The sequence below is a fragment of the Lynx canadensis genome, chromosome A3 (genome assembly GCF_007474595.2).
Source record: "Lynx canadensis isolate LIC74 chromosome A3, mLynCan4.pri.v2, whole genome shotgun sequence".
Classification (NCBI taxonomy): Eukaryota; Metazoa; Chordata; class Mammalia; order Carnivora; family Felidae; genus Lynx; species Lynx canadensis.
The window spans coordinates 110,651,245-110,662,667 of record NC_044305.1 but is presented as its reverse complement, the minus strand read 5'-3'; positions in this window follow the sequence as shown (position 1 = coordinate 110,662,667).

Sequence of the window (11,423 nt, the reverse complement as noted above, 5' to 3'; positions counted from 1 at the left end):
GAAGCTAGGATGGGGAGATCTTCCTGCTTCATTTCCTCAGAGCCCTACAAATTCCCAATAAAAACTTCTCAAAAGAACTACAGGCTGCATGTAAACCACAGAGTCCATTGGGGCCTAAAGTTAAAAGGTCATATTGTGTAGAATGGTGTTCACAGTCATCTGGGAACAATAACTAAAACATATAAATTACAAAACCTGGATGGCCAGCAGCTGTATCCATGGAAACAGATGTTGGCTTGGCCAAAGTGCTTTATAATGATTATGATTAATCATCCTTGAAATCACCGTTATTTATTGGTGTATAACTGATGGAACCATGTTGGAAGGGCTATATTATACAGTTTTACAAATTTCCAGTTGCTGGAGCTGGCACCCTGGCCATAAAATAGCAAAAGTGTTCTTTAAAATATACTCATTAAATATCAGTCAAAGAGAACAGGAAAATATAAAAGCCATAGCTTGGAATAATAGTCAATAAAAACGTTGTGCCAACACAAGTCACTAATGTTCAAAATAAATATTCTTCCATGCTTCATATAAACTTAGTGCTAAAAAAAATTCTTAAATAAGTGGGAATCCTCTGTGAGTTCATTCTAAATGTTGTTCACAATTCCACTTTATCTGTGTTTAAGTCAGAACCATACATCTGGAAAAAGGTTATGGGTTCATTTATTGCTGCCTCTTCCGTTAGCTAATCTTCCTTGTCACTAGTATTTTTCTGCCTTTACTATGTTGTGGATGTTCTGAAGTTGGCTTCTTTTGTACCTCACCCGTTAAGTGTGATTTATTTTAACTTGATCACATGTATCATTGAAGGGTGACCAGAGTTTGGGAAAAGTCTTCATTCAAATGTGTTTTGGATGGAGCTGGGGGACGCTTTCTGGAAACGGGAAGCATTGGCGGCCATCTTAGCTTCCTCATAGCCTCCTGTGACTCCGTGGCCCCACCCTGACCAAGAAGCCAAATAGGCATTTAACAAAGCACGCACAATCTTACTTTCCTTTGCCTGTGTAATGACGTGTACCTGGGGCAGAGGAATACCAAGGGATGTGCCAACAGACTCAGAGGCCACTGTGGGCTTGGGTGCATTCCTAATGCATGTTTTCCCAGAACATGTCCAACTCCTCAAATACATACAGCATTGTTTTCGGGGAGAGTAGAAGGCTGAAAGGGCCAGATCCTCAGGTGCTGTTGATACAAGTCTTTCCTAAGCACATTCATAAAGCTACTGCCATATCATTCTTGATCTAGTGCCACAAATTAACAGCACCCCCCCTGGGCCCTGGGCTATGCTCTTGGAACAACTCTGGGATTGTTCTGTACAATGCTCTGATTGTCTGTGGGGTAGAGCAGCCAGTGAGAGCTGGAGTGGGTGCTAGAAGTTGGCTGTAGCAGCCATGCTAAGATATGTTCTAAGCACCAGGTGTGTTAGCCACTGGATGTGCAGAGAGGCTCTGAGACGTGTGTACAGCCACAGCCACCGCAAATCTCCTGTCCTACTGTATTCAATAGACCTAGAAAATGACTCAGAATGCTCTGTGCAGTGGGGACGGACAGGGCAAATATGACAAATTGGAAGACTGATAAACAAGGCAAGATGTTTTAAGGAAGCAAGATTTGTAATTACTTTCCAGTAATTTTGGCTGGAGTCCTTACATAATACATCGTAATAGGGCAAACATTCAGGGCTGCCCTCACCAACCCAAGGAAGCCTGTGGGACTTCTGATCTTCAATCCAGAGAATTGAGAGAGAGCTACCTGAAAAGGTCATTTGATCCAACTCTCCATACCTTCCAGAACTGAAAATTATCATTCTTTGTTTCTAGGTAGTCTTGGAAAGAAGACTCCACTATCTTATTTCAAACCATATTCCAGAGATATATTATAAATGTAACAAAGAGAAGCAACTATATAATGTCATCTATTTTAGTGGCCCTCAACTGGGGATAATATTGCTCTCTGGGACACATGTAGCAATGTCTGGAGACATGTTTTATTGTCACAACTGTTGGGGAAGGCAAGTGTTGCTGATGGGTAGTGGGTACAGGCCAGACATATTGCTAACCCTCCTACATTGCACAGGACACAGAATTATCCAGACCAAAACATCCACAGTGCCACGTCTGCAAAAACCCTTATCTAGACAAATAACCAGCATGACTAAATTATTCCTCTCTGAAACAGTTGAGTAAGGACAAAAGATTCATAGTTTGAATAATCAAACTAATCATTTAAGTCATCTGTGGGTACAATGCCTTGGTCTCAGACCACTGCATTAATTTCATTTAAGGATAATACTGATAATTACTCAAGTAAAATTAACAGACAATTTTAAATTTCCCACCATGCAGGCATACCCTGCCTTTATAAAGCTCAGTATTCGAGAGGTGGGGAACGACATACATGTAAAACACCATATAGGTGTTTTAGAAAAGGAAGCAACCCATTCTACTTGGCCATCAGGGAAAATATCATATGGGAAGATGACTTTGAACTCTCAGGATAATTACACTTTACTTTCTAAAGGTAATACAACTTGGCCATACCCCGGAACTCGTGCTTTCAGTAATACCAAGCACTCTTCTAAATATTTTACATTCATTATTTCATCATATTCTCTGAACAATCCTATGAAGTAGGAACTATTATTCTCAACTTACAGATGAGACAGACTCTAGCGGTGACTTGTCTGTCTCCAGAGTGAGTGTGCATAACTGCTGTGCCACACAGCCTGCATGAAAATGGAGCCAAGTGATTTGGTCCACAAGTATCACCTCCCAGTCACTAGCCTCTCCCCTCCACGGGGAGGAGCTGATGGTCCTAAAGTTCCTTACAACATTTGCATTCATTATTCTAACAGCAACAGGATACTTACTTCACAAAAAAAACCATCTTGGGGTAGGCTCCACGCTGGGGAAGGAGAGAGGTCTTCAAATAATCACAGAAATGGTAACATTTAAATAGCTGTCTGGGATATTAACTGTAAAAGGAATTTTACCTTAGCCTATATTCTCCAAATAGGACAAAACTAAAGTCCCTGTCACTGCTTCTCCCAGGTCAAATCAATTTCATCCTGACTGTACAAATACAGCCTAAACTTACAATTTCATTCATTCATTCATTCACTCATTCATTCAACAAATATATACTGATTATCTACAATGTTCTGGGCAATGGGCTGTATACTTGGGATATAGCAATAATAAACTAGACAGAAAGCCCTTAATCTCATGGAACTAACCAATGAAAATGGAGCTTTGAGATTATAAAACCTCCAGGTAAATTAAGTAGACATAATGTTTCTTATCTTGGAATTATTGCCATTCATCATTATTCATCTGAGTTTCCAATTTAGACCTACTCTCACTGTAAAATATTCAGTGTTTTCCCATGTTTGTTTTTCACATAGATGTAGACATGACCTTTGGAAGGCATGAATAAAATTGAAAGAATATTTTGACCTAATTCTTTTTGAAGTATTTAAATAACATAGGAAGATATATTAATCTAAAGATACCAGTCTGGGGCGCCTGGGTGGCTCAGTCGGTTGAGCGTCCGACTTCGGCTCAGGTCATGATCTCGCGGTCCGTGAGTTCGAGCCCCGCATCGGGCTCTGTGCTGACTGCTCAAAGCCTGGAGCCTGTTTCAGATTCTGTGTCTCCCTCTCTCTCTGACCCTCCCCCGTTCATGCTCTATCTCTCTCTGTCTCAAAAATAAATAAACGTTAAAAAAAAATTTAAAAAAAAAAAAAAAAAGATACCAGTCTGATTTTCGTATCGCAATTCCCTTTATTTCCTCAGAGAACTTCTAAGTTTCATTCCAGTGTAGAGTAACTAAAATATTTTACCAAATTTATTCCTGAAATAAAATATTTCAGGCTGAGAGATTTTAAAAGCAATTTCATTTTATACCATGCATCTTTTTCCACGTGCTATTTTAGAGATCTCAGTTGAATAGCTTTGCTACATGACTTTAACTGTAATAAGGAAGATTTTATGTTTGTTCATGTTGCTTCCTGCGTCTGGAAACCTCTATTTTCTCTTCACCAACCAATCTGCAACACTCTCTTCAAAACTCTATTTGAGATTATTTTATTTGTGTATGTGTGTTTATTTTCATATTTTGCTCTATTCCTGAAAATATTTGAAGCAGCCTCTAACAAGACACATCAAAGATGACCCAATGGCATCCATTAAAAGTAGGGCAAGAGAAGAAAGTAAAACAAGAGTGGAGATGAAGCAGAGCCAGGAATGAGTCTAAAAATGCATATCATAATAACCCACACATGTGTAATACCTGGGCCATAAATCTGGCTGCCAACATGAAAAGAGAAACTTTATCAGTTATACAATTCACGTGTCCATGAGATACTAACAATCCAAATTTCCTGGGGAAGTCTAATTGTTCTTGGTACTCAGACCCGACAGGAACTTTCCCTGGGATCCTCACAAATAGAAAATATAATGATCAATCATCACAGCTTCTTTAAAATTCATACAACAAGATACATGAAGCTGCTTATTAAAATAACTCGATGTAGGCTAGTGGCACATACACAGACATGATACAGAGAAAAGGAGTTCTTCTGGAAAGGGGGAAAGAGAAGACAGAGATGATTGGCATAATAAAAAGCAGTGTTCCAGCCTCTGCTTATCAGCTTGAATCCAGGGATTTAATTCAGAATAATTGGCATTGGAAAAACTTGGCAATCTTCTCTAAATATTGTCCCACCTAGCTTTTGATCGATATTGGGTAGTGATGACAAATATATTGAGAATGGCTATTCCTTGGACCATTGAATTCATCCTTCAGTGCCTAAGCAGACTCCAGAGCTGGAGCTAGAGTCCATGTCTTTTTGCAGAAGCTGGGGACCCCATCAAGGCACATGTCCAATGACATCCAGGCCACCGTTCTGTAAGGTATAATTAGGGAGTTCTGTCAAGAAATCCAGGATGACTTTGAGAAAATTATTTTGAACCCACTGGAAACCCAGATAAAAGCAGTGAGGACTCAAAATTCTACTCCATTTAGTTATTAGCTTGAATTAGCCAAAGCTAACCAGACACACACCTTGGGCAAAATAAAACATCAACATAACACGGAAAGCATCTTTAGCTTTGAGAAGAATACTTTCTTTCTATTGTGTGTTCCCAGAAAAACCATTATGAAATGCACTTTGAGGAAATAGTAACAAGTTGTGTGGGACTGTTATTTATTTATAAACCAACTAAAAAATGAGAATATCTAGCAAAGACATAACTAGTTTGGAAAAAGAAAAAAATAATAAGAAAAAGGCTAAAAGGCTTATCGCTGGCCTTTCTTTTGGGCAATAATTGGCCAGTGGGGTCAGAAGCCTATTCAGGCCACTCCTTGCTTGAAATAATAGAGCCCTAACACTCATGTAAGAAAGAATGTGCTACTTTTCTCTACAGCCAGGAGTGGGAGGGCTTGAAGTGAGCTCAACCAGATCATTAAGAGCCAAGTTTTAAAGAAAGAAAATCTAAACATAATCCAAAGGCTATGGTCTTCTGTGTTGAAAGACTGTTCCTATTGGCTCTGATCTGAGCAGAATCAAATAATAGGGCCGGAGTTGTAAAAGTATCTGTATCTGGGGCTATGTCTAAATTGAGTACATGCCCTTCGAGCAGCTGGTACATAAGAATAAAGATCAATGGGATGCCTGGGTGGCTCAGTCAGTAAAGCACCAGACCCTTGATTTCCACTCAGGTCATGATCTCATAGTTCATGAGTCTGAGACCCCCCCATCAGGCTCCATGCTGACAGTGTGGAGCCTACTTGGGATTCCCTCTCTCTTCCTTTCTCTGCCCCTCCCTTGCTTCTGTTCTCTCTCTCTCTCTCTCTCTCTCTCAATAAATAAATAAATAAACAAACAAATAAACTTTTAATAAAGATCAAGGTCTTTTCAATAAGTGCAACAACAATTTGCCACCTTTAATCTAATGTATTTATCTAGGAGAGAATAGCATACAGTTTAGGGCTATTGTCCAATAAAGGAAGGTTACCATTTTGGACAGGGAGTATCGTCCTCTTAGAATATGGAATAATTGATACTATTCATTTAATCCAGTGAGGCTGTCCCTGTAGAAAAAATAATGTTGGGAAAGTTGGCGAAAGGGGATTCTTCCAAAGCTTTGGGGGGAAAAACTTCTCTAGGGTCTAACTACAATACTTAATAATAAGAGTCTAATTCAGATTTTGACACAAATTATGTATTTAGATAAGTGTTTTTGAGGTACTGATAAACATGAAATAAGTTCTAATTGATCTAAGTGATCAAGTGAGAGTTTTGTTTCCTGTGACACCTCATTAACCTCACTGTGGAGGTCTTAAGTTGTTCCACTCTCTGATATGTGGAAGTGAGATCCTCTCTTGAGAGTTTAAGCAGTCTTCAGCTGATGGGAGGCTGTCTCACATACTTGAAAACCACTTTCAACCTGTATGAGTTTCCTAGGGCTGCCATAACAAAATAACTTTATTACCTCTATAAAGACCCTACCTACAAATAAGGTCATATTCTGAGATACTAAAGGTTATGAATTCAACATATCTTTCTGGGGGGCACGGGGGATATGATCAACCCATAACACAACACTAACTGCACTTATTCTGCAGAATTGAGAAAGACTCTTCAGAACTGGCTGCTTTAAGCAGTAGGAGGATGGCTTGCCCATCCAACCCTAGGTCATCCTGAGACTAAGGAACAGTGACCTTTCTGTCCCCACCATGGGAAAGGAATAACTCTGTTAATCCCTGAGGAGCCAAGACATAAACCATGGCATATGGCCCTCTGTTCTTCTCCACAGATGAAAGACAATTATCCGGTGGTTATTGATTTCACAGAATTTGGAGCCACACTACCTGGGTTCAAATTCCAGCACCCACTTCCCATTAGCTATGGGGCTTTAAAACAAGTCTCTTATTGTTTCTGGTCTGCAGTTAACTGGTCTGTAAAATGGAGATAATAATAGAACTTCTCACAGGGATGTTTTGAGATTTAAATGAGTCAATATGTGTAGAGCTACTTAGAACAGGGCCCAACCCACAGGAATGCCATGTTAATGTCAGATATTTTAAACTATTTTAAAGTTAGATATCTCAAATAAATATATTTCTAAGTATGAAGAGTAAAATGTTCACTATCTGAGCAGAAGACTGACCATCAAAGAAGCTAGATTTTCCCCCAAGAATCCCCTTAATGACCCTCATCCCATATCCCCTCTACCTGCTTGTGATTCCTTTTACATTTATTATTCCTCCTTAACAATAATAACCAAGAAGCTTCATGCTCTAGTTTTGGTTCACTCTGATCATTGCCTCGAGTTCCTTAATTTCACCAACATCAATATTAGAAGGCAATTGCTTCTTGGACTCAGGTCTTCATCTCTGGACAACTTACCTCTTCCAGATTACAATAGGCAAGTTCCTCAAAACAGGAGCCAGGTTATCCATTTCTTCTACATCCTATAAAACTTAGAACAATATAATGCACATAAGCAAGTGTTGGATAAACCCCAAATGGTTAGAAGGCAAATACAAAGTAAATAGGCACTAAGAAGAAGATCCTTTATTACAGACAAATTTGCATATCCAAGGATCATTTTCGTGAACCATTATTGCTCACAAGTGTTCAGAAAACTGGAGCAAGGACGTGGAAAACAAAACCTAAGGAAAGATTATGGTTGGGAAGAATTGGCTTCAGGCCTAACATTGCTTTATCATGGTTCTGGCAGGTAATCAATAGGAAACTCTGTTGCATAGACATAAATCATAATTGAGTTTTCATCAGTCCTGTGCCAGTTCTGTGCCTGTACAGAATACAGGATCCTAGTGCCAAGGTGCCTTATCAGTCCATATGCAAATATGCCTTTTGATGAAATCAAAGAACAGCAGAATTCAGACAAGACTTCAGCCTTGTGCTGCCAAAGCCAGGTAGACATTTAACTCTTCACATTGGCTAATGACTACAGAATGTCTGCAGAGGGAGGCATTTCTCACACAGGGCTTCTCCTTAAATGCTCATGGGGATTCAGAAATGGGAAAAAAATCAGCTCACAATGGTCATTCTCCCTAAGAGCCTATTCAAAAGGATCTTTTTCCAAAATCCCCCAAAACTAAAATGTGTTGAAAGAGTATTAACTAATACTGAAAATAAGCTATACACACATACACACAGATTCCTCAAAACAAAAGGAGGAGAGTGGTATGAAATACTGTCTCCTCTGTTAGAAAAAAGGACAAAATGTCCCGGTTTTCCTTCTTCTCTCAAAGTTAACACACCTGAAACTCAAGGTGATTTAAATTGAATAAATTTAATTGTGTGCTCACTTATTTCAAAGATTGATGATTAAGATGCATAAATTAGATCACAGATTTATAAAGGATCTGTACTTCTGAAATTCTTTTGAACATGTCTTAAAACACTCTTCTGTTGTTGTTGTTGTTGTTGTTGTTGTTGTTGTTTTTCATATCATCCACCAGAACTTTTTATAATCCACCTGGGGCTGAGCTGCTTAAGTGAAAATTTTATCTAGATTTACTCAACAATTTAACTGCCCCCACCCACCTTACAACATACACACAAAGAAAAAGATTCTCTAGATCAACACTGTCCACTACAGGGGCCACTATTCAAATGTAACTATTCAATTGTCAATCAAACATAATTTGAGTAGGAAATTCAGAACTGCACTAATATTAGCTATATTTCAAGAGCTCAACACCATGTGGCTAGTGGCTACAATAGCATATGCTGCAGGTATAGAATATTTCTGTCATCATACAAAGTTTTCCTAGCCATCTCTGCAAGTTTACACAATCCCTTTCAAGTCCAGAAAAAATCTAGGCCTTGTATCATTGCAGAGGAAGGGGCTTCTTTCCTCTCTAGATTCTCCAGAGAATCCTGGTCTCTCTAGAGCCACACTTCTAACAAAAAGCATTTTAAAAAAAGGCCACAGGTTTGCCACCCAGATGAATATGGAAAGACCTAATAGGCTTTTGATTAAGCCAGCAATTCTCAACTGGATTGGAGGGGAGAGGCACATCAAATTTGCTGTGGGGAAATACAGATGCAGGATGTCAGCAGGATGACAGGATAGGACATTCCAGCCCTCATACTTCCATAGAAATGTCAATCTTGACAACTATCCATGGACAGGGATACCTTTGTGGAAACCTAGGAGTCTAATGGAAAGATTACAGCACCTCCTTTAAGCAAGAGAACAATCAGACTCATTCAAGAATGCACAATAAAAGGTTCACTTTACCTGTGTCACCTCTCTCCCAAGGTGGCATCACTCAATGCCAAGGGAGACCCCTCAGCCCACGATTTCTCCCACAAGGAAAATTGTACACTTTGTGAATTTTATAGTATGTTAATTATATCACAATAAAGCTGTTTTTTAAACCCCCAGTGTTCTAAAATAAAATTATTAAAAAGTTTTAAACAACCTAGGAATATATTTTTTATAAAACTTGAAAATACTTGCTTCACAGAAATGAACAAAATTTTCAGTAATTTTGCAGAGGTCTAGAGAAAGGAATGTACATTTGGCTCAATTGTTTGCAAACTGACTGCAAAAATAAACGTTTGGTTTTTACTTCTTACATATTTAAGCATACTTGATGCAAAGCATGAAAGGAGTTAAACAACTCAAAGAACATTAGTTCCACAATGGCATCAGCAAATAGCAGGTTAACAATAATGCTTGGTTTCTATCAACCATCTGGTAGCTTCCTTATATCTCTATCTTGAGAAATGAATCAGTTGGTACCAGATAGGTTAGTGAAAAGCAGGGCTTTCAGAGCACAATATCAGAAAGGACATTTGGCCCATGATTAATGTTCTTAGCCTCAAATTTTGAATTTTGACATACTTCTAAATGAGTCTATAGCATAGTCACAGAGGTACACAGGCATACTTTTAAGATTTAAAAATGTTTATCATGTATCTTGTGATGGTTAATTTTACATGTTAACTTGACTGGGCCATGGGGTTCCCAGCATTTGGCCAAACATTATTGTGAGTGTGTCTGTGAAGGTGTTTCTGAATGAGATTAATGTTTGAATGGGTAGACTGAGAAAGCAGATCATCCTCCCTAATGTGAGTGAGCTTCATCCAGCCAACTGAATATCTAAATAGAACAAAAAGGCTGGATCAGAGGGAACTCCTCCTGTCTCATCCCTTGAGCTGAGACATTGGTCTTTTCCAGCCTTTGGACTCTGATTGAAACACTGGCTCTTCTTAGGTCTCAAGTTTGCTGGCTTTTGGACCAAAACGTACACCATCATCAGCTCCCCAGGTTCTGAGGCCTTTGGACTTGGACTGGAATTATACCATTGGTTCTCTTGGGTCTCCATCTTGCCAACTGCAGATCTTGGGATTTCTCAGCCTGCGTAATCACATGAGTCAATTCCATGTACTAAATCATAGAGGATAGATAGGTTGGTTGGTAGATAGTCTTAACTAATATCAATACTAAATTATCTTTAATTTTGTGTTGTTTTACCAGACCACCATCCTTACAATAGTCTATGCCTAAATATTGTTGTTAACACTTTAATTACATTATTGATAGCATAATTATATCATATTACATAGGGCTAATTGTGCATCACAAATTTTCTATTTTCATTAACATAGAATTTATTATATATTACAACTTCTATAACCTTATCTTGGCTTTCCTAGAAAAGGGTCTCATGTAATAGCAATGGTTCAATTTTTCAAGTTTTGAGAAACTGATGGAAAACCTATATATAAGTCAGAACCCTTATCTCTCCATTAACTTGTATGATGTTGGCCAAACCTTGCTTGACTCTGATGTGTCTCATAGTAACCAAATGGACAATGATGGTCATAGTTTCTACTTTTATTAATAAGGTTCTTAATAGGGCAAAATAAGAGACGTGAAAAAACGCCTTCAAAGATAAAGCAGTATACAGTAGTAATATAATTTTACTGTGTTTAAGTAGTTGAATATTTAATATTTTAGTATTAACTGAAATCTGTAATGACAATAGAGAGAAAACCTTAATGGTCAGCTGAACTAGAATAAAATCTACAAGTTAGAATAAAATTTGAACAGAATAGAAGTATATAATGCAAAAAAAAAAAACACATTAGATCATTTTCTGCTTCTTTAATTTACAGTGTAATGTGGGATGAGAAGTGAACTTGTTATATTCATGGAGCAGATGAGCTACTTAATTAATTTCATGTAAACAAACCAGATAAGAGAGAGTATGTTTATTGACATGGAAAGCCACTCTACTTTTACATAAATTACTACCATACAGATGCTTATTAATATAATGTTTTCATGTATTACCACGAAAGCCTGTCTCACAGAGAGGAATCACCTTGTTTGAAATTGCCAAAAACTCTGAAGCACGGTGCCAGGTGT